Here is a 20248-nt window from a genome sequence, read left to right as displayed (position 1 = left end):
TGCCAGAAAATATTTTAGACTTAAAATATGCAGCTCAGTGTAAACAAAACAGTAGCAAAAATCAAATTAATTCACACAATGTTTTTTTTTTTACTCAAAATAAATAAAGAAGCTGTATTCACATATGACTATTATTTTTCTCTTTCACGCAGCCTGTAATATTCTATAATAGTTTCTCACTGCCTGAAAATAAGTACATCTGGCCCAATATAATGGTTTTGATTCACTGTAAAGTCTTTACAACTTTGATAAACAATACTACTTTCGGAATGTGACTGCTTATATTTCAGACTTTTTGACTATATATAGATCATGTGTGTCAAGGCCATAGAAGAACAAGTATTGCTACTTTTATCATTTTGCCATTGTTGTTGTGCAAAAACATGCTTAGTATTGTAAGAGATCATCTTGTACTCAGTTTTTAACGAGATAAATACTTTGTCCATGCATGGAAAATGTCAAACACATGAACAGCAATTTGGTTGAGAAAGAATTGGCTCCGTCGTGTTGTAGCTGTGTTTAGTAATGCTCACTGTGTAGTGCAATAAGTGTTTATTGTATTGTTTGAATATGCAATAAAATTTAACTGAAATGCTCTTTTTTTCCTCATACAGTTATGGTATTACAAAGAAGTGCAAGCACATATGTACACCTGCCATCATCTCCAGTTAGACAAAAAAAAAATCACATCAGAAAATAGACATCACAAGAGATGTGTATATATTAAGAGGAATGAATTATATTCACCATTATTTCAATATATTTCCTTAATGACATGCTGAAGGACACCAGAACAAAATGCTTAGCTAATCTTATAGCTACAAAAAGAAAAATCTTAATACTTGTTGAGCGCATCAGGAAGATTGTCCCCTGATATTCCCTATGCCCCCGTGTGCACTAAGTCTGAGACAAATGGGTTTTTGCTCTTTTTTGTAAATAAGGTTGCTACCATCAGCTCAGCTGTTTTCCCATCAAGCCTTCAAAATGCCTGAAACTTCTGTAATTCTGATACCTGGTCCTCGTTTTGCTCCTATACAACACATCACTGATCTACTTGGCTGGATTAAACCAATTTCAGGTCCTCTTGATGTCCTCCATACTAACCTCTTGACTCCATTGGATCCTGTGTTGTGGAAATGTTCAATATCTCTCTACATACTGGCTCAGAGATCCCTCTCAGCCAAATAGCTACAGACCAATATCCAAACTGCCTTTCATGTCAAAATTTAGGGGAAAAAAGGTGCCAGGTAACTAAATAACTCCCTGACAAGCACCAATGTGATTGATATTTTTCAGTCTGATTTTCCCAACTGCATTCTATAAAGGCTGCTTTAGTAAAAGTCTCTAGAGACATTCTGATGAAGGCTAACTCTGGGGAGCACACAGTCTGGGTTGTACTGCATCTCTCCTCTTACTTCGATAGACCACAACATTATGATAAACAGACAGAACTTTTAGTGTTGTTCTAAACTGAGTGATGTCCAGTATAGCAGACCTGCCCTGTTGGAGTACCCCAGGAATCTGTCCTCAGTCCAATGCTCTTTCTGCTATATATATTCCCTCTTGGCCAAATCATAAGACGTTATAACACCATTTCATATTATCTTTATGCTGATGATATTCAGTTTGTGTATTGCAAAAATTGTCTTGCTTAAAAGGTTGCCTGTAAGAAATCAAAGAATGGCTAAATGACAACTTTCATCAATTAAATAATGACATCTTTTTAATTTAACAATGTTTTTGTGTCTTATTGTATCCACTGTAAAGCACTTTTTTTTTTTTTACTTGTTACAGGTGCTATGTAAATATATTGTACTTATTTACTACAAAATGTCTCTGTAGGTGGAGACAAATTATTCCAGAAAATGGTGGTAAAAGTTAGTATGTGTTACAAGGGTTTGGACCAGCCGAGTGCCTTGAGCAATCCGAAAATAGAGACGAGGTGGTCAAGGTTCAGTGAACTACAGAGGATCGTTCCCAAAGTATCAAAGATGGCAAAGCAAAATTCAGTAAGTTTGGGGCATGACCAAACCATGTGTGTGTGATCAACCGGTGAGAGTTTGCATCGATTGCAGGAGGCAGTTCTGTCTGGATAAATCTTAGCTGATCTCGCACATTAGTGAAGTGGCTCCTGTGTGGGATCTTGCATTGTAGGAGTTGTGCTGAGTGCATATAGCAGACGTATGAACAAGCTTGAGGATACAATCTCATTGTTCAGCAGAGACTCTGATCCCAGGGTCCCGGTTCCAGACAGGCCTTAAGGAACTTCAGGAGGTCAGTTTCATCCTGAAAATTGAGTCGTATAAGGTTGAGGTTAGGGACTTTGGTGTTGTTTTGAGGGAGCCCAACAGAGTCTCTGGGGGGGGGGCGATTAGAAATCTGGAAGAAAAAGAATCAATGAAACTGAGGGAAAATGATTTCTTTTTCTTTTGATAAGTTTGCAAATGAAGGGAAATACCATCAGTATATACGTAGATCATCAAGGATGAGCAGAACCTTATTTGAAAAAGATTTAAAGACTGACTCAGAACAGGATAGAAGAAATGAAAGGTCTCAATAAAGTATGGATTGTTTTGATTGAGAGTGAAGGCCCAGTTTCTCCCAAAATGACACCAAATTTTCAAGGTCTGAGAACCAGTTGGATTCTGTGTTACTTTGCTTGTTGATGGAGGTAGCTGTGAGCACATCGCTGACCATAATATAACACGTGAGGAAGCTAGTTCCTTGCACGTCCATAGGGTGTAATTAGGAGCATTCCAGAAAATGATTGTGTTGAAGTTACTTGCCCAGTTGTATTGCCAAGTTCTATCAAGACCAAACCTCCCGAGTGATTTTTGATGTTGGGGAGTTGATCATTTTTATACAAGCTTGTTTACTGCGCCAATTGGAGTTTTTGATTCCAGTACAGAAAAAAAGATTTGCAGATGAACACTGGAGCAAAAAAAAGTCAAAGTCAAAGTCTCCCTATGCACAAGTGCATTAGGTGGCGCCTATCTTCGTTTCATAACCCCAGGCCACACAGCTACTACTGTGAGTAGTGAAAGCTACAGTGGAGGGGGTTAGACCTCTGGTAGCTCTGTGTTCGACCCCCTACCCTGTTCTATATTTGCCGAGCACATGACTAGAAGGCAGTATGTAACATTTTTAAGGTCTTTGGTACGACCCGGCCAGGATGTGAACCCACAACAGCCCGGTTATGAGGCAGATGCTCCGCCAATAGGCCATCATCACTCCGGTACTGGAGCATGTTCAAAGAAATAAAGAAAATATGGAAATATTGAGATTTTGATCAGATCGATATGACCCAGTTGTGATGAAGGGATAGTGCACCACCTAGCTAAGTCGAATTCACAGCGTACTGGTGCGAAGTATTTTGCAAAAGATTCAGTGAGTGATTTTGTTACAGTCGTGCAGAGGTATTTTAATCTATTCATTTAATCTTTTAAAGAAGAAAAAGGTTGGATGAATAATTTATTTGAGTGACTACATATTTTTTTTTAAATATTTTTTCTAAAATTATTTTTTTAAGTTCTTTCTTTTTTAAAACTTCTCTGGTGTTATTGTGAAGTGATGACCATATGTGTTCAGATCTGTGAAGGTGACAGGAGAATTAATTTTTAATGTATTCCTCTTTTGTTTTTGGTACTTGTATAGTGTTGCATACTCAGAGCTAACATGAATTGTTGGTTCAGAAAGCATTTTCCCTTTGAAATTGTTGCACACTGACAACTCAAATCATGCCCATTTAAATAATAACATGTTCAACAAATGGGTTTTGGGATGCAGTTTATTGAAGATTAGATTTGAAACATACACATGATGTAAGTGATTGACAGGAAACATTTTTAGGCACACTGAGCATTGCAACTGCAGGCCAGGTGAGCCTCTGTTTCCTCTGTCAGGTCCACATTGCTCTCATAGATCCTGCTCGTACTCAGGATAGAACCTGCAGAAGTGAAGAGAGCAGAGGCATCAGAAGCTATTTTTTCACTCAACTTTTTTTTTTCACAAGTTTTTTAACCTGAACCAACATTATGCCTATTTTTTAATCATTTGTGAGACTCACCAGGAGATGCACAGTAGAACCCAACAGTGACAGGGGTGGTCCTCACTGGGTAGCAGCCAGGCAAGCACCGCAGCACTGGCTCAACAGAGAAGCACTGGGAATCTTTGCCATTCAGGATCACCTGCCTCTGAAGTTGCACAGATTCGTGCCTCAGACGGCACTCTAAGAAAACAATGTGGATGAATTAGTTGCTGAAGGAATCACTGTACTCTCCCTTCCTTTCAAGACCTCCTTCTGTTAAATGCAGTCACAATACAGTCATATCTGTTAGCTGGGAAATAAAGTGTATTCATTAAAAAAAAAAAACCCATTGCTACCAACAAATTTTGAAACTCACCACTGTTGTCGTGGCAGCTCTCAGCAGGCAGAGTCCAGGAATGAGCATAGCTGACACCATTGCTGCTCAAACGTCCATTGGAAGAGCGAAACTCCTGTCTGACTTCCCCATTAGCCTTCCCACACACTCCACAGATGCTTCCTCTCATGAAGTCAGCAACTCTAACCTGCATTGCAATTTAGCATAGAATACCACAAATTGTCAAATCACACTTGAATTGAAGCCTCGTAGTCAACGCCATGAGAATCATGGTGAGCATTGCCTTCACCTCAATCATGTCCTCGGAAAAGTAGACTTCGCTGAGACCATGTCTGGATGCAGACACGACAACACCATCACCCCTTTTCTCGATTCTGACCAGATCTGAAACAAAGAAAGAACTCATTATTTGCCTAGCTGGAGTTAAACAAACTGTCATCAGAATCCTTAAATATTCATGCAGGATTGGATGACTGTGATTTCAAGACTATTGTGACTGTTACAGAGACAGAAAATAAGCTATGACGTATGGGTGCTTCAGCTGAAGTCAGCATAAATAAATAAAAAAGATTTACATTTTTTATATTTTACAAAATAAAAATAATTGAACAAGATCAAGACATTCAATATAAACCTATGGGATGTTGGTATGGAAGGTTGCTCAGTGGAATTCGGTTTCCGTTGACTGCCAACACGATGTCTTTACGTCTCTGGTTGATGTCAATATCTCTGAAAGTGGACAAATGCAAATGTTAGGCAAGTTTACAAAATTTTTGGCACAGTTAAAGAGTTTCTATGTTGTCTTTAGTGACTTCTTACATATCAGCCACTTTAATATTGATGCCCCTGTATCCCTCAGGACTGGTCTTCATAAAAACCAAGAATTTAGACTCCTCAGTGCAGTCCTTTGCCAAAAGCTGGTTGCAGTTGACAGGTTCTATGGTGGTGATGCTAGCATTGTTGAATGTTTTCAATAAGTTTCCTTTAATTTGGCATTTAGCTGTTGAGAAAAAGATGCATTTTAATTTCAGTCATTGCGTAAAACTTGCAGTCGCTGTATAAATGAGCGATGTGAGCCATTACCTGCGCCAACCCTGGTAAGCATGTTGTGAAGGTTTCCCACTGTGAGGTCGTCGGTAAAAGAGGCATTGTTGTGAAGTGGCACAGTGATGGGCAGATTCAGACTCATCTTGTAGGTTGTCCTCTGTAGACAGAATGATTATCTATTATTATCAAAAACAGGAAGATTTATGATGTCATTCTGTGAGTAAAGAGCTTGTCTAATCTTACGGCTTTCCAAATTAGGTCAACAGTCGTTTCGGATGTTGCAACCATTGCAAAGGTGAACTTCTTGGTGGCACTTTTATCAGTGACTCGCATCAAATCACGCAGCATTTTAACAGGAACGTATTCCATGCCCCTGTGACACAATTTTCAAATATTATACAAATATATATAGATTGTACGGTGCAGTGTTCAAACAGTGTCTATGAAGTGGCATACATTTTGGTGTATCTTTCAACAGCAGAAGGAAGTGATCTCCAGGACACTCTGAGGCGAGCTGCAGGGTTTAATTCAATGGAACCAGATTCAGCTGTAATCATGACATCATACTGCCTTCCATATGATCCCCAGGTGATTCTTGCCTTTTAAGAAACAAAACAATTAATAACATTATTGCTAGTTTTTTTTCCTAGTATGCTTAATCTAAGGACTGAGAAATGAACAAGACAGTGTCTTACTGCGGCTTTGTGCTGGCTTAACACAACACCATCGGCATAGAGTCTCCAGTTGTTATCAGCAGCCAAGGCAGCAACAACAATCTTAAGGCTAGCAGCGTCACTGGCCAAGTAGACAGTGATTTGATGTCCTTGCATTCTTTTGTCAGTTCTAACGACACGGAAGGTCGCGGTAAGGAAGGGAGCACGGTCACGGACAAGCAAATTGTTCTGTGGAGACAATAAGTGTTAATTTGCGGGAGAACATGGCAAAAACTAATAACTGGCTGGAAGATTCAAGACACTACTGTCACATTTTACCTGTTTGTGCACAGCCTCAAAGCTGGAGTCACTACTACTGCCTTTAGAGGAGACTGCAGAGTTAACTTGAGGATAGCGAGCCTGCAAGAGCAACACTTGTGAGTTCAATACTACCACAAAAACTCAGAGTTTAGAATGTCTGATCAAGGTTGAAACACAACAAAGGCATACCCTCTTTTGATGGTTCTTACGGAATTTTGGCTGAGCATTCTGCTGCTGAAAAGAAATGCTTTAGTTAGCCTGTACACTGGCCTGTTGAATAAAGAAATATTTTTGTGAGAAAAAAACTACTTACCCTTGAGACATGGACACTGGCACGAGAAGAACTTGAACTTGAACTACCACTGAACAGAGATGCAATGCTTGAGGCAGAGCTGGACTTGGAAGACCTTGTGACAAATCTGGGAGCTTTACCTCTCCTCTTCCTGCTGCTGTTCCTGCTGCTGCTGCTACTGCCGCTGCTACTGACGCTGCTGCTGCTGCTGCTGCTGCTGCTGCTGCTGCTGCTGCTTCTGCTTCTCTTTCTGCTGCTGTTGCTGCTGCTGCTGCTACTGACGCTGCTGCTGCTGCTTTTACTCCTACTGCTGCTACTGCTGCTGCTGCTGCTGCTGTTGCTGTTGCTGCTACTGCTACTGACTTTGCTGCTGCTGCTACTGCTGGATCTTGATTTAGAGCTGGTTCGAGAAAGTGAACTAGAGCTACTGGACTGAGAGGAGGAAGAGGTGCGATTTGAAGGAAGCAGGATTTTCTTGAGCTTCGACAACACTGGTTTTGGATCACTATCTCCATCCAGGTTAATCCTTGTAATAATCTTCTCCACAGCCTTTGGTCCCAACTGAAGTTCCATTTCCAGTTTCTGAACATCACCGTCAGCTGAAACAATTCAAATTATTGCAATTTATAATCAATCTGGTCTTCTTAAAATTGCGCAAATATTTGCACACTGCTTACTTTGTCTGAAGGAAAGGGCAGCAAAGTATCTTCCAACCAGTGCATTCAGGATCTTTTCTTTGTTGAGAAGAGCCCTTTCTGCTTTCATTTTGATGCAGGCCTTCAGCCCAGCACCGCACTGACAGTACCTCTTGTTAGATTCAGAGACTCTCATGGAGGACTTGGCAGTGTAGTAGTATTGCGGAAGTTTCTGAGGATTTTGACTACAAGGGAAGAAACAACATTTTTTTCTTCTGAGCAAATGTCTACACAGTTATATTCATATAAGAAAAATAAACTGACCTCACTAGAAGCACGAGAAGAAGAAGTGTCTCTCAAACCATTTCTCAAAACTTGAGTGTCGATTATAGGAGTGACTCTTTCAGAACCAGCGTCCTCGATATTTCTCACCACAGCAAAAGTCTCAACTCTGTTGGGTAGTAACATAAATGTAGAGGTCTATAGCTTTGTAATGTTTAGATGTGATATTTCACGATTGTATGGAAAAGCAATTGTAGACTTACCGCACTTCTGCAATGTTTTCAGGCACATTAACAGGAAGAGCTTCAATCGCAAAGTTGCCATCATTGTAGTCAAGTCTGGCTTTGACATGGGCTGGCACAGTAGAGTTGAACTTAGCTCTTAACACAAGGGAAGCCTGGAGTTTCTCAGAGTTCACCCCCATCACAACAAATGAGTTCAAGGCAACACTAGGAAAAAAAAAACAAACAATATTTACAAGTTTTTTTTGTGAAACATTTTTGTTTTTGTGTGTGTTCATCAAATTTTGGGCTTGATATTTGACCTACCTAGGTTTGATTTTAGTGTCCAATTGTAACTTAGTCATCAGCAGGTGAGGAAGTTGGAAATCTTTGGCAGCGCTGGATTTGCGGTGAGACTGACTGTGGAAACAAACACATGATCAAGTTTTGCATTGCAATGCTTGCCACATTTTAGCCATACAATCAGAAGACAGGGAATTCTTTTAAAGCAAGCATGCTTAAACTAAACTAAGCTAAACTAAGCTAAACTAAAATACAGCAAGCAGTTGAGAGTTGACATGGATGTGAGATTAATCAAGCTAAAATGCTGTTGTCACCGTTAATATTTGCAGTAGCCACAGCAGCAGTGTACAGGCTGAACTCCAGTGGAAAACCAGCTGCTGAAGGCAGGATGCGTCGCACTTCGGTGGCCAGGAGAGACTTTGTATAGTGGCAGGACCATGGATTGAAAATTTCTTTCCATCGTTGAACAGCAAGTTTGGCAATCTGTAAAGGAGAAATATAGTAAAAACTATTATCTTGCAAAATCTTGATTAAACTGCTGTTGTTGATGACAAGTCCTTTGAACCACACCCATACCATATCAATCGAGTATTGTCAAAGTTAGCAAAGGCTATTTCTTGTCCAAAGAGCTTGAAATAAATGGAGGCCAATGGCTGGCTTGTGGGCTGTGATCTCAAGTAAGAGAGCTGTGGATAGAGCAAACACACAACACAGCCGATCAATACCCTGCTGCATTTCATCCTGGAAACATATTTTGTCAATTAGGAAGGGAGGTAGTGATCTGCTGCTTACAGCTTTGATGGCACGCTTCATCTTGGTGATCCTGTCAGTATTTTCAAGAAGTTCAGGGTTTTTCATCAGATATTCTTGCAGTCCCTCATTTCTTACTCCGACCTGGGAAAAAATAATGTTAAAATGAAAATCTTCACATTAGTTATTGAATATTTAATAGTCATGACTATTCAAGACTGCTCATTTAGTATCTAAGTTAAAAAAATAAATAAAATAAACCTCCAAAACATCAGCAGAAACTCCAGAAAAGTAGGCACTGGTCTTTGCCACCACTGATCTTGGCAGTAGTGAGGCAACATCATTGAAGTAGAAGGCACTGGCAGCAGCACCAAGCATGAGGTTGCCTGACAAAGAGTTCACAAGACCCCATTATTAGCAGTAACTATAATATACATTATACTTGATGCATTTTTGCCTTCAACAACACTGCATTTGCCTTACTGTTATAGCTGTCCACATATGTGACTCTGCTGTAACGGAAGCACAGTCTCTCCAGTTTTGGGCCCAGGATTTTGATGGCAATATTACAAGCAGCAGCACTGCAATGAAAAGAAAGACATACTGAGTAAATGTGCATGAAGAATTGATTAGAATAATGTGGAACTTGAGAGGAGCTCTTACACTGAGGCATGGATGGTATTTCTGGTCAAAGACTTCATGTGAGAGTAAGTGAAGCTGGCTACCTGCAGGTTCTTTTCTGTTTGCACACTTGCAGCAATGGACAATATCAAACTAATCTGAGGCCTTGCCTCAAACAGCACAACACATGCAAGTGAACGAAGCTCTGGGTGAAGACGTGTGTCCTTGTACAGCTGCAAAGCCAGATGCTGAACCTAAATCAGAAGAGAAAGCAAATTCAATCTGGAGTTCTCAGAAAAAAATTGTGAAATTAAATAATGCTGAGAATTTACCCTTTTGGGATCCCTCCTAGCAATGTTTCTCAAAGCCATGATGGCTTCAGCATGAACTTGGATTGGCTGAGGTGCAGCCAAACTGTCTTGGTTGAGCAGAGACTTTTCAATTGCTTTCAGGCTACCAGGATGACCAGCATTTCCCAAAGCCTTAAAATACAGGACCTTCTCTTGCCCTTGAGCACTGTTAAGACGATCCAAAATGGGCTGTAAAAAAAAGAAACCAAAACACCAGCATTTATTATTATCGTGCATCTCTCACATTAAGAGACATTATATGCAAGTGATCTTGAAGCAACATTTAAAAAAAAGTATTTTTACTGTGATCAGCTCTTGAGGGTGATCAGCATTCTGAGCAATGTATTTGTAAACCATTGTTCCATAGCCAAGGTACACGATCTCACGCAGAACTGGGTTCTTCTGGATTCTTTCCCGAGCTGCCAGTTCCTGGAAACAGCATAACAAACATGTGAAACAGTTCATGACTCTTCTGTTGTAACCATATGTAAGTCTTTTACCCTGCAGCACATCGTGATTTTATCTGTGATATACGTTACATAATTACTTTGTTAATTACTTGCAAACTATTTCTTTGGAGTTACTCACCTCAACCTGCTTGATGGTTTGTTTGGTTGCTGTCACCATTTGAATTGATGCCATCAAAGCCTGAATAATTTCAGTAGTTTCCAGATCATGCATCTTTTCCTTGATGAATCTCAGAGAATTGTCATTACCAATGGCAGGGATAGCATCCAAGATCCACGGTCTGTGGCTGAAAAATCAAAATGGAACAATTGAAACAGTACTGATGCTTTCTTTAAACATAATTCCCTTATTCATATTGAACAGGCACCTTGCATTGCTGTATTGTTGCTGCCAGATCATATCTAGGGTTTCATTGCTGATAAAACGAAGTAGCTGAACCAGTTCCAAAAACTTCAAAGGGGCATCCTCATGGACTTCTTCCATATTGAAGGCAGCCAGGTGTTCCAGAGTGGAATTGATCTAAAAGGACAAAGTAGATGACCATTAATATGGTAGGAACATTTATCCATTCATTATATTCACAGCTCTTTAAAACCATACCTGTCTTTCTAGGTTGTCAGTCTTGATAAGCTGAAGAGGCGCTTGAAGAGATTCATTGGAGAACTTATACGCAAGTCCAGTGGGAAGATATTTAGCCTGGGATGTAATCTGACCTTTCTGAGTTTTGAGGAAACTCAGGAATTGCCTATAAGCAATGTGAAAAAAAAGTTAAATTCTATTTCACTGAAGATAACTAGGGTAAATTTTAAAGTCAAAGTATCTGTCGTCATACCTAGTCTCCATCTGAGCTTCTCCTTTAGCCTCACTGAATGGTGAAAACTGGATCACCTCAGTGACAGACACATTCATGATCTGCACATGATCTTGCTGGCGGTTCAAGATGTAACTGTATATTGCTGCACTTCTCAGGTTTTTAGAAAACTGTGAAGACAAATTTTTAGTTGCTAGTTATTGTAGAAGTATACTCTGACAGTATAAAGATATGTCTATCAATCTGTATGCGATTTCAAACCTACCTCCTGGCACTTCTCACATTTCTCAGTGTACGCCAAGCCCATAGACTGATAGACACTCTTCTGACACTGAGTCATATCCCTGGTCTTTGACAGATGGATCATGTCTGGGTTTTCACCATGTTCACTGAGGGTATAGAGAGTCTTGCACACACCCTGAGTTCCAGCCTGTTGAGCAAAGAATCTATTTTATAAAGGGACTTCTCCTCCAGCTGTGGAGTTGTAATTAGCACTATAAGGTACTTGACAAACCTCCTGCATCTCGTAGACACTCTGTGTCTTCTTGATGTCGAGAATAATGACATTCAGAATGCCCCTGAAGATGTTTGTGGTGAAGTTTGACATGCCTTCAGGGACAGATATGTTTTTCACATTGCCACCCTTGTAAGCAAACTTGATGGGAAAGATGAGTTCTTTTGCCAGAGCGGAAGTCAGTTTCTCTGCCCTCTTGTAAGAGCTGTTGGGCCAGTTACCACTGTACTCTAAGATCTCAGCATCTTCAAGCTAAAGAGATAAAACATGCTTGGTCATTTACACTTTCCATTGAGCATATGCTCATCACTCCAACTGTAAATTTCTACAATTTTTTATTTCACCTACCTTCAGCATGTACATTTCATTCGCAGCACTGATGAGAACCTTGCCTCTGAGTTTCAGGCCAGCTCTGGCCAGACCTTTCTCTGGCAGACCACTCAAGAGCGAGGTCTCATACTTGTACTCGTAAATTTCATTAGGATTGAAATGTGGAGCTGCAAAAATCACGTAACACATCACATTTTAGAAGAGCAAATTTAAACTAACTTGAGCAGCAATAAAATTTTCATAATAAAGAAATGTATACAATAAACTGTTAAACTTACTTAAGCGTTCACCAGCTGAAATAGAAATAATCAACAAGTTAGTGATTACTTCAAAAGTCAATATACAGTTTGTAGGCAAAGGGGGGAATAAACACTAATACTGACAGACATGCTTTAAGTGGACATTTTTTCTTCAATAAATTAAACACGGCACTTTGCATTTGGCCATGAGGCACAAATGAAAATTACTGTATTATTTTGGCAAACTGTCATTTCAGAAAAAAATGGAAATCAATCGAATACTTGTGTTAGCAATAAACTGAAAATAAACTGAAATGGCATACATTAGACTGAATAGCAAAGATTAGGTTTTTTCACAACCCATCACCTTTTTTTTCTGTTGTTGTCAATTTTAGGCTCATGAATGAGCACATTTCCAAAAACATTTGAGGTCTTTTCAAACTAAACAACACTTTAACGTATAAGGATTTATCGTGTTGACTCAACTCGGCTAACTAAATATGTAGTTCTTGACTGTACTTGAATATACATAGAAAAGGCAAATACCCTACAACAGGTTAAAACACACTGTACAGCAAGTAAGAGGCTGGTTACTACAACACTGACTCTTCAAGCTGAAATATAACTTAAGTACATCCAACAACAAGCCTCACAGTATTTGTCTCAAATACTTATGAAACTACTTTTGCATTGTACAGTTAAAGCACTTCCAGAAAAATCCTCCCATACTCACCCACGAAGGCCAGAAACAGGGTAAGCACAACCGCTCTCATGGCTGATGGGGTTGTGCTGGTCAGTGGTCACAGTTGGCCTTTTAAAGGGAAATTTTGTGCTGACAAAACCCAACCTTGATGTCATGAAAGTATGACATGAACTCCAGCCTGTTTGATTGGTGCCCTTGATCGGATAGATGATGTATTAATCTTTGAACTTCAAACAAATTTCAGTTTGGTTTAGACAGCTTTTGTATCACAGAAGCAAAGTTAGGGGAGCCTGACCTTGTACTATTCACATATGCCAAGTCAAGCTTAAGTGTCCTGATTCAAAATGCCTACTTTATTTCATAAAACGTTTGATGAGTTTGATGCGCTAAATTTTGGTTTCTTAAGATAATCCTCATATTAATTGCTTATATTTTTGATTGTCTTTCTTTGTATTACTTGTTTAGAAAAAAAGTTTCAGTGAGAAACTCATTAAAAGACTGACAGCTCTGTTTTTTCTAATTAAAACAATAGTCCAGCTCAGACCCACAGGGGGAATATGGTTTAAACAAGAGGAAATTGCCACGCCACATTTATGCAAGAAACTTGACCTAACTAATTTTTTTTTTTTTTTTTTTTTTTTGTGGCAGTGATACTTAATATTTACTTTTCAATTAATGTAAGCATTTATATAACATCTAACTTACCCGTAATAAGGAAATAATTCTTTTTCTGAATACTGTGAATGTTTGTGGCATCTTTCCATGCATTGGTGTGATGAGACTTCAAAGTTCACATCAGAGGACGCCATGACTGTGGTTGTTTGCTCGGTTTATTTGCTGTGGTCAGTGTGACCACAGAGGTCACAATGTTATGGCACATCTTTGTATTGTATGTGAAATAAAAGAGACCACTGCCATCGTGTATTGACACATGAAACATGGTCACTCTGTTTTAAGATTGTTAGTTTAGCTTACTTTTGCTGCCCAAAACCAACTTGTTACATGTACTTCAACTCACTGTTTCATTATATAAACTATTCTAACAAGTCAAATGAACAAGGTGAAAGACTTGTAGCAGGATTAATTTATCATTTCTCACAACTGACTGACAATAGAAATACAAAATATATTTTTTATAGCACTGACTATAAAAATTGCAATACATAATATAAGTTATAATTCATACATAATTAAAAAAATATCTTAATGATAAACCAGGTTGAAAAAGATACATTTTCTAAGTTAAGTTACATTAAAGTATATACAAACTAAGTTAATATTTCACCAACTTTCTGGTAAACTTCCACGTAATAGAGGATACTTTTCATAAGTCTTTACTGTAAAGAGGACTTTCCCTTCAAAAAATGAAAAAAAAAAAACTTGAAAGTTAAATCACACAATTTAAAGTAGTTATAGACACAATAATTATCAATTACCATTAATGTATCAGTGACACAGACAATGTCAAATACATTTTCTCACAAATAAAAGTAAACAAACCATCTCCTGTAATTAGCGCCACATACTTTCTGAAGTGAAGAATGTAGAACTCATTCAGCAATTCAATCAAGTTTTTTGCTCCTTTCAAAGAAGAAAAAAAAAAAAAAATCTAACCTGAAAAAACTTCACATATACATTATTTTGTTGACTTCGAACATTCATCCAGATCAGTGGGTTTGTGGGTGCCAACTTTATTTAAATTTAAATTTAAATTTAAGTACTGTACCCACAGTTTAATCTCTCTGTTGACTACTGTCCTTGAATGATTGTGATTTAATCTCTGAGACTTGCTGTGAAAGTTTAGACTTTTTGCACCTTTCTTGGAGTATTTTGATCCTTTCCCAGCCCTTGTCAGTGGAGTCATTCTGAGTCAGCACAATAAGGTGCAGGCTGAAACAGCTAACCATATTTGTTTGTGCTTCACTTTGGGCTCTATAGAGTTCAATGTTTTCATCATGCTGATTTCCTCAGATGTAAACCCCACACCATGAAGGACCCAAACAGTTTTAGAAATGTGAGACTCCTTGATAAACTGATATACGTACTTTTGAAACAGGATTTCAAAGAGAAGGGAATCTTCAAAACTATTATTTTCAGATTTCCAAGGATTATCGTATAAGTCTTTATCAAATAACAATAATATATCATCATCATGCCAACCATGAACCAGCTATTTTTAACACTTTTAGAAACACTTACTCAGCTGACATATTAGTTGATTCAGTTATAAAAAATTAATGTAGCAACTGATTTGTAAATATCTTCGCTTGTATTTTTTAAAAATTTGTTTGATCTCAAGTCATGACTTTAAAAAGTAACTTCTTTCTGTACTTTTTGCCAGAACTGATCATCTTCTTGTGATATGCCGTGTTTCCTTTATCCTCAATCTCTCTGAATTCATGAACCTCCTTTCTGACTTTCTTCTTCTCCCTTGCCTGGCACCTTCTTCCTATTCCTCTCCTCCCGACATAGCTATTCATTTCAATTTAGATTTATTGGTGCTGATAAAAAAACTATCATTTTGATAGAGAAAGAAGCAACAATCCCACAATATCAAGAACAGACAGCAGTGGAAAGGAAACAGAGGTGGTGGGTTTTCTGCTACCTGAGTTCAGCTATGGAATAGTCAGGGAGAAACTGCCAGGACACTGACATAGAGCAACAAACAAGCAAGTTTACGTCAGCAGCAAACTAACCCATGTGAGCAAACTGGATGGGGACAGAAGGCACAGTGCTAGTACTGAGCCTCACCTTAGACCACATGTTATGATAAACGCTAAATCCTGACTGAAGCCTCAAATGAATAATTGCTCATAAACGAACACGTAGTGAGCAACATATTACACTGTCTCCTTCCCTGACCAAACAAAACTAACAGAGTGACAGACAGACATGCTCGGCAGGTCAAAAGCTTTGTGTTGTGTGAGGGTATATTAATTTTCCTCTGGCTTGACTGGAGGCCAGTCTCCTCTCTTCTTGAGCAACTCAGAGGTGAATTGTCACCAATCAGGCATTGCTGCAGTTACAAGAGCTGAGCCGAAGCCACATAGCCAGGAGACAGAAAAGAGGAAAAGAGACAACTGTAAAGAAGCTGAGGAGAGACATGTAATTGTTCATGTCTTTGTTGTAATTTTGTCCAGTTCCTTTTTTGTTTCAGACTAACTTCCCATAGAGCTTGTTTCCCTTGTTAGTTACTGTGGAGAACTTTTTTCTTGTTGTTGTAAATAATTTTTTATTTTTGAAATAAATGAATTCAGACTGTGTTAGGTTCCTCTTTTCCTGGAAAGCCAAGAAAAGTTACCAAAATCGTAAACACATTGTCAACTCACCACTGTCTCCTTTCCTAATGAAACAAAACAAGAGTGAGACATATTACAGTCATAATATCTATTCAGTTCTGAATTAAAGACTTACACGATACAGATTTTCATTTTTTGCCATGAAAAAGTAGATTAACCCTATAGCCCTAACCCAGATTAACAATAAATGAAGGTACAATGCACCTTAACAATAGAGATGAACAAGGATCTGGGGATGAAAACGACAGAGACACAGAGACAGCTGGCAAATCTCATCAAATCCAGAAGTGTTAAACTGTCTTGGTTCCCAATATCACTTAAATCACAGATGTCAGATGTCATCAAAATGACCCCTGCGATTACAACAAGTTTGACTGATTTTTTCATGCTCTCAGTTTAATTTGATGTATTTTGGAAGTATTGGTTTATTTGGGAGCTACACAATAGCACAGTGGTCAGTTTTCTTGTCTCACAGCAAGAAGGCCTGGTTTCAAATAGTGGCTGAACCTTTTGTATGGAGTTTTGTATGGTTTCTTCTAGGTGCTCGGTTTTTGTCCAGTAGTCCAGAAACATGCACATGAGATTCATTAGTGACACTGAATTGTTCCTATATGTGTGAATGTGAGTGTGTGGTTGTCTGTCTTCTTCGCCCCATTTGTCAGTGCCAGGTCGCTTTCTGCCTTCTGTCTAGAATTCCTACATTCCATATTCTCGTCATGTTTGACCGCTTAGAGTCAATCTCAGATTAACCCTCAGAAGAAACCTTTGTCTGCTCTGGACATAAGATCTGTGAATAAACTCTGTTAAACTTTCACTTTTGTGTTTGTTTCTGCTCCTTGCTACAGGCTTAATCAGTGACACTAGCGATCAGCTATTGTTCTAAATCATTTCCACATTATCTATTTCATTCTCTCACAAGATATCTAGGAATCTATCCTCATTGAAAATGATTATTCTTTTGAGTTTGTATGTGGAACAGCCTTATGGTGGATGTCAACGAGAAATAAATGTTTCACCTTAAAGCTTTAAAATTGCTTTATATAAATCAGACCAATAAAGACAGCTGGTTTAGGATTTTGAATTATTTTTATTTTTTGTCCAGAAGTGCAAACGGCAGTCCGAACTGCCGCAGGAAAGCAATATTTTGTGAGCTGTATTTCGTTGTGACAGCACAGTTTTCCCATTCTTAACGGGACAGTTTTCTGATTACAATTCACAGATTCAGACTTCCGGCATTAATAACTCAAGAACAGACAACACTTCTTTCCCGTAGACCACATGCCACAAGCTCCTTTTCCCCACATTTTTTATTTAAATTTCTTTCCAAAAAAAAAAACAACAACATACACACAATCAAAACAACTTCAAACCAACAACAGTGCTTCTCTGCTTGAAGTATGTTACAAACATCTTAATAAGAGAGAGAGAGGAGGGAGAGAGAGAGAGGAGAGAGAGAGAGAGAGAGAGAGAGGAGAGAGAGAGAGAGAGAGAGAGAGAGAGAGAGAACAAGGTCTGTCACAAGAATGGAAACTGCATGGTTCATAGTGTCATTCATTACTTAACATAATCAATGAAAGACTGCCATGTTTTCCCAAACATGTTTTTTCTCAATTTCAGTATATTCTTCTTTCAAGTGGAAGTTTTGGTAACATCTGTCTCAACTACTGAGTCACAACTGGTCTGCAAGGGGTTCCTGTTCTTTTGTACGAGTGTGCAACATGAAATGGTATTTTATCATATCAAACCACTAGTTGCAGTCTGGTAAGCAGGAGACAAGTGAACGCTGAAGTCATTTTGAAGACATTGTAGTAGATAAAAGGGATTTATTTGATATTTTTATAGTATCCTTCATCACTGCTTCACTGCTTGTGCAATTAACAGGCAGTCGCTGCAGATCTAATGTGCAGCAGGAAAGACTCAGCACAACACCTGCTGCACAGCAACATTGGTATTATGCTGCTTGAAGGAAAACAACTTTTGATCAAACTGAGCTTGAAGCAAATTGTCCACCTCATACTGATGGGAAAAAAGGCCTTGCTTGTATGCTAACGGTGTTTTGCTGTTGATGTTGGAAGTCCAAAAAAGTGAATTGTACTCAGAAACTATTTCACAAGCGAGAAACTACTTTGCTGTAGCAAGATACATTTCAGAGAAATATTTCTTCAATGTGTCATTTCTGCGCTTCTGCACTTTAGCTATAAAATCCAGTTCTACATTTCAATCAGAAACAGTATCAGGAAAATTATTTTTGAGTTTGTGATATTGACAATTGCATTTCTGAAAACGCCAATGTTCATAGGACTTACGGTTATGATGATCAACCTAAGAACAGCCGATGCCGGTGCAGTACTTTTTTGAAAGGCAGTGACTTCATTTTACTTCCCACCAATTCAGGAATGATTTAAATTTGAAATTTTGTACTCAAACAGTTGCTTATTATTGTGGGAGTGGCGTTTTTATGAGTACTCAGGTTTGTTCCCTTTGTCCAAAAAGAACTGAGTGGCCACTATAAAATAAAGTACTACATGTTTAAAGTGTCACACTCATTCTTCTCTGAATTGATATATATTTAACCAATAAAAGAAGTTCAACTTGATGAATATCTTGTTACTCAAAAGGATGAAGAGTAATTAAGTATTGTAAATATTGCATTAAAATATGTATTATGCAGTAAAATTCCAACACAATCACAAGAGTTTACTGGTTTTCTGTGTTTTTTTCAGGATACATAGCAGCTTTCATATTTAAACCAGATTCTGTTTCACTGATGATACAAAACACACGGATCTCTTTTCTTTTAATTTAATCCTTTTGTTTCAAACACTTTTTTTTTTTTTTTTTTTTTTGGTTCGCTCAAAACATAAAAATGCAGGCACAGGCATCTACTGCTGTTTTGGCTTTCCTTGGACTCACACAAGGATTCCTAATGATTTTGTGAATTCATTTTTAAAATTAGAATACAAAATGAGTGGCCCAGTTCACATGGAGGTTTTTTTCAGTCCCAATGAAAGCAATCGTGTTAAACGCGAGTGTATACATAGACGGCATCCACAATGAATCCTCGTTCACAAGGGCCCTGGGTGAAGCGGATTATACGGCATCCTGTCACGTGCACACAAAGTCTCTCATGGAAGTTTCAGGTCTTTAGCATTGCAGTCAGTAGTCCTCAGCGTCAGGCAATGTGTTTTTATCTGCTGGACATCTGCTCACATAATGTTCCAACATCTCCATGATACACTGCTCAAGGAGCGGGCGCTGCCCCTGCCGCCGCGCCCAGTGGCATGTCCCATTGCACGAGGGAACGCATGTGCGGAACGAGTAATCCCCCATTTAATCCACCCCACTGTCAAGGACCGTATATATGAGACACGGAGCGGATTATCAATCTGCGTAGACGACCTCGTACAATCGGATCCGAAATACAATCCACTCCGAGTGAAGCGGATCCAGTCGGATGCTAAACATCCTGGACTTTCTGGTACTCCAAGACAAAGCTAGTGTACGTAACCATGGACCTTCAGTTTTGCAGCCATCTTTTGCTCGCTGGTGAGGAGCTTTAGCATGTTCACCATTATTTGGCCAGTTGATGATTTTTTAGGCAGTTGTTGGGGCCTCTGATAACAGGGAATTACAATACAAAATAGAAAATAAGAAAATGATAAACAGTGAAAAAAAAAAAACTATGGTCAGTTCCAGTTGGTGTCCATATTGTCAAGAGAATGTACATATTGTGCAAACACTCCACACCTCCTCTCCATCATTTACACATTTTTGGCATTTTTTAAAAGATAAATCACAAATAGTCCTCTGAGTTTTAAGGAGAAACTGAAGTGTCAAAATAAAAGAAGAAAAATAACTTTGAAGCTTGCACAGCAGAGGCATTCACTGACTCTGTACACAAGAAGAAGCATGAATTACAGGGATTGCACAGAAAATTGTAAAGAATTGTTCACCCAACATATGAGATTTTAAATTTGTCTATATACATATTTGTTAAAATATGTTGTCTCTTTGCTTCAATTATTCT

General features: G+C 38.6%; 1 pseudogene; it reads right to left on the bottom strand.

The window, feature by feature from the left end:
* Positions 1-3770: 3770 nt before the first annotated feature.
* Positions 3771-12997, bottom strand: LOC115382038 (vitellogenin-like; annotated as a pseudogene).
* Positions 12998-20248: the final 7251 nt, after the last annotated feature.

This window comes from Salarias fasciatus, chromosome 23 (genome assembly GCF_902148845.1).
Source record: "Salarias fasciatus chromosome 23, fSalaFa1.1, whole genome shotgun sequence".
Taxonomy (NCBI): Eukaryota; Metazoa; Chordata; class Actinopteri; order Blenniiformes; family Blenniidae; genus Salarias; species Salarias fasciatus.
Note: the sequence above shows the minus strand (reverse complement) of the source record. Positions and strands in the feature narration are given on the sequence as shown.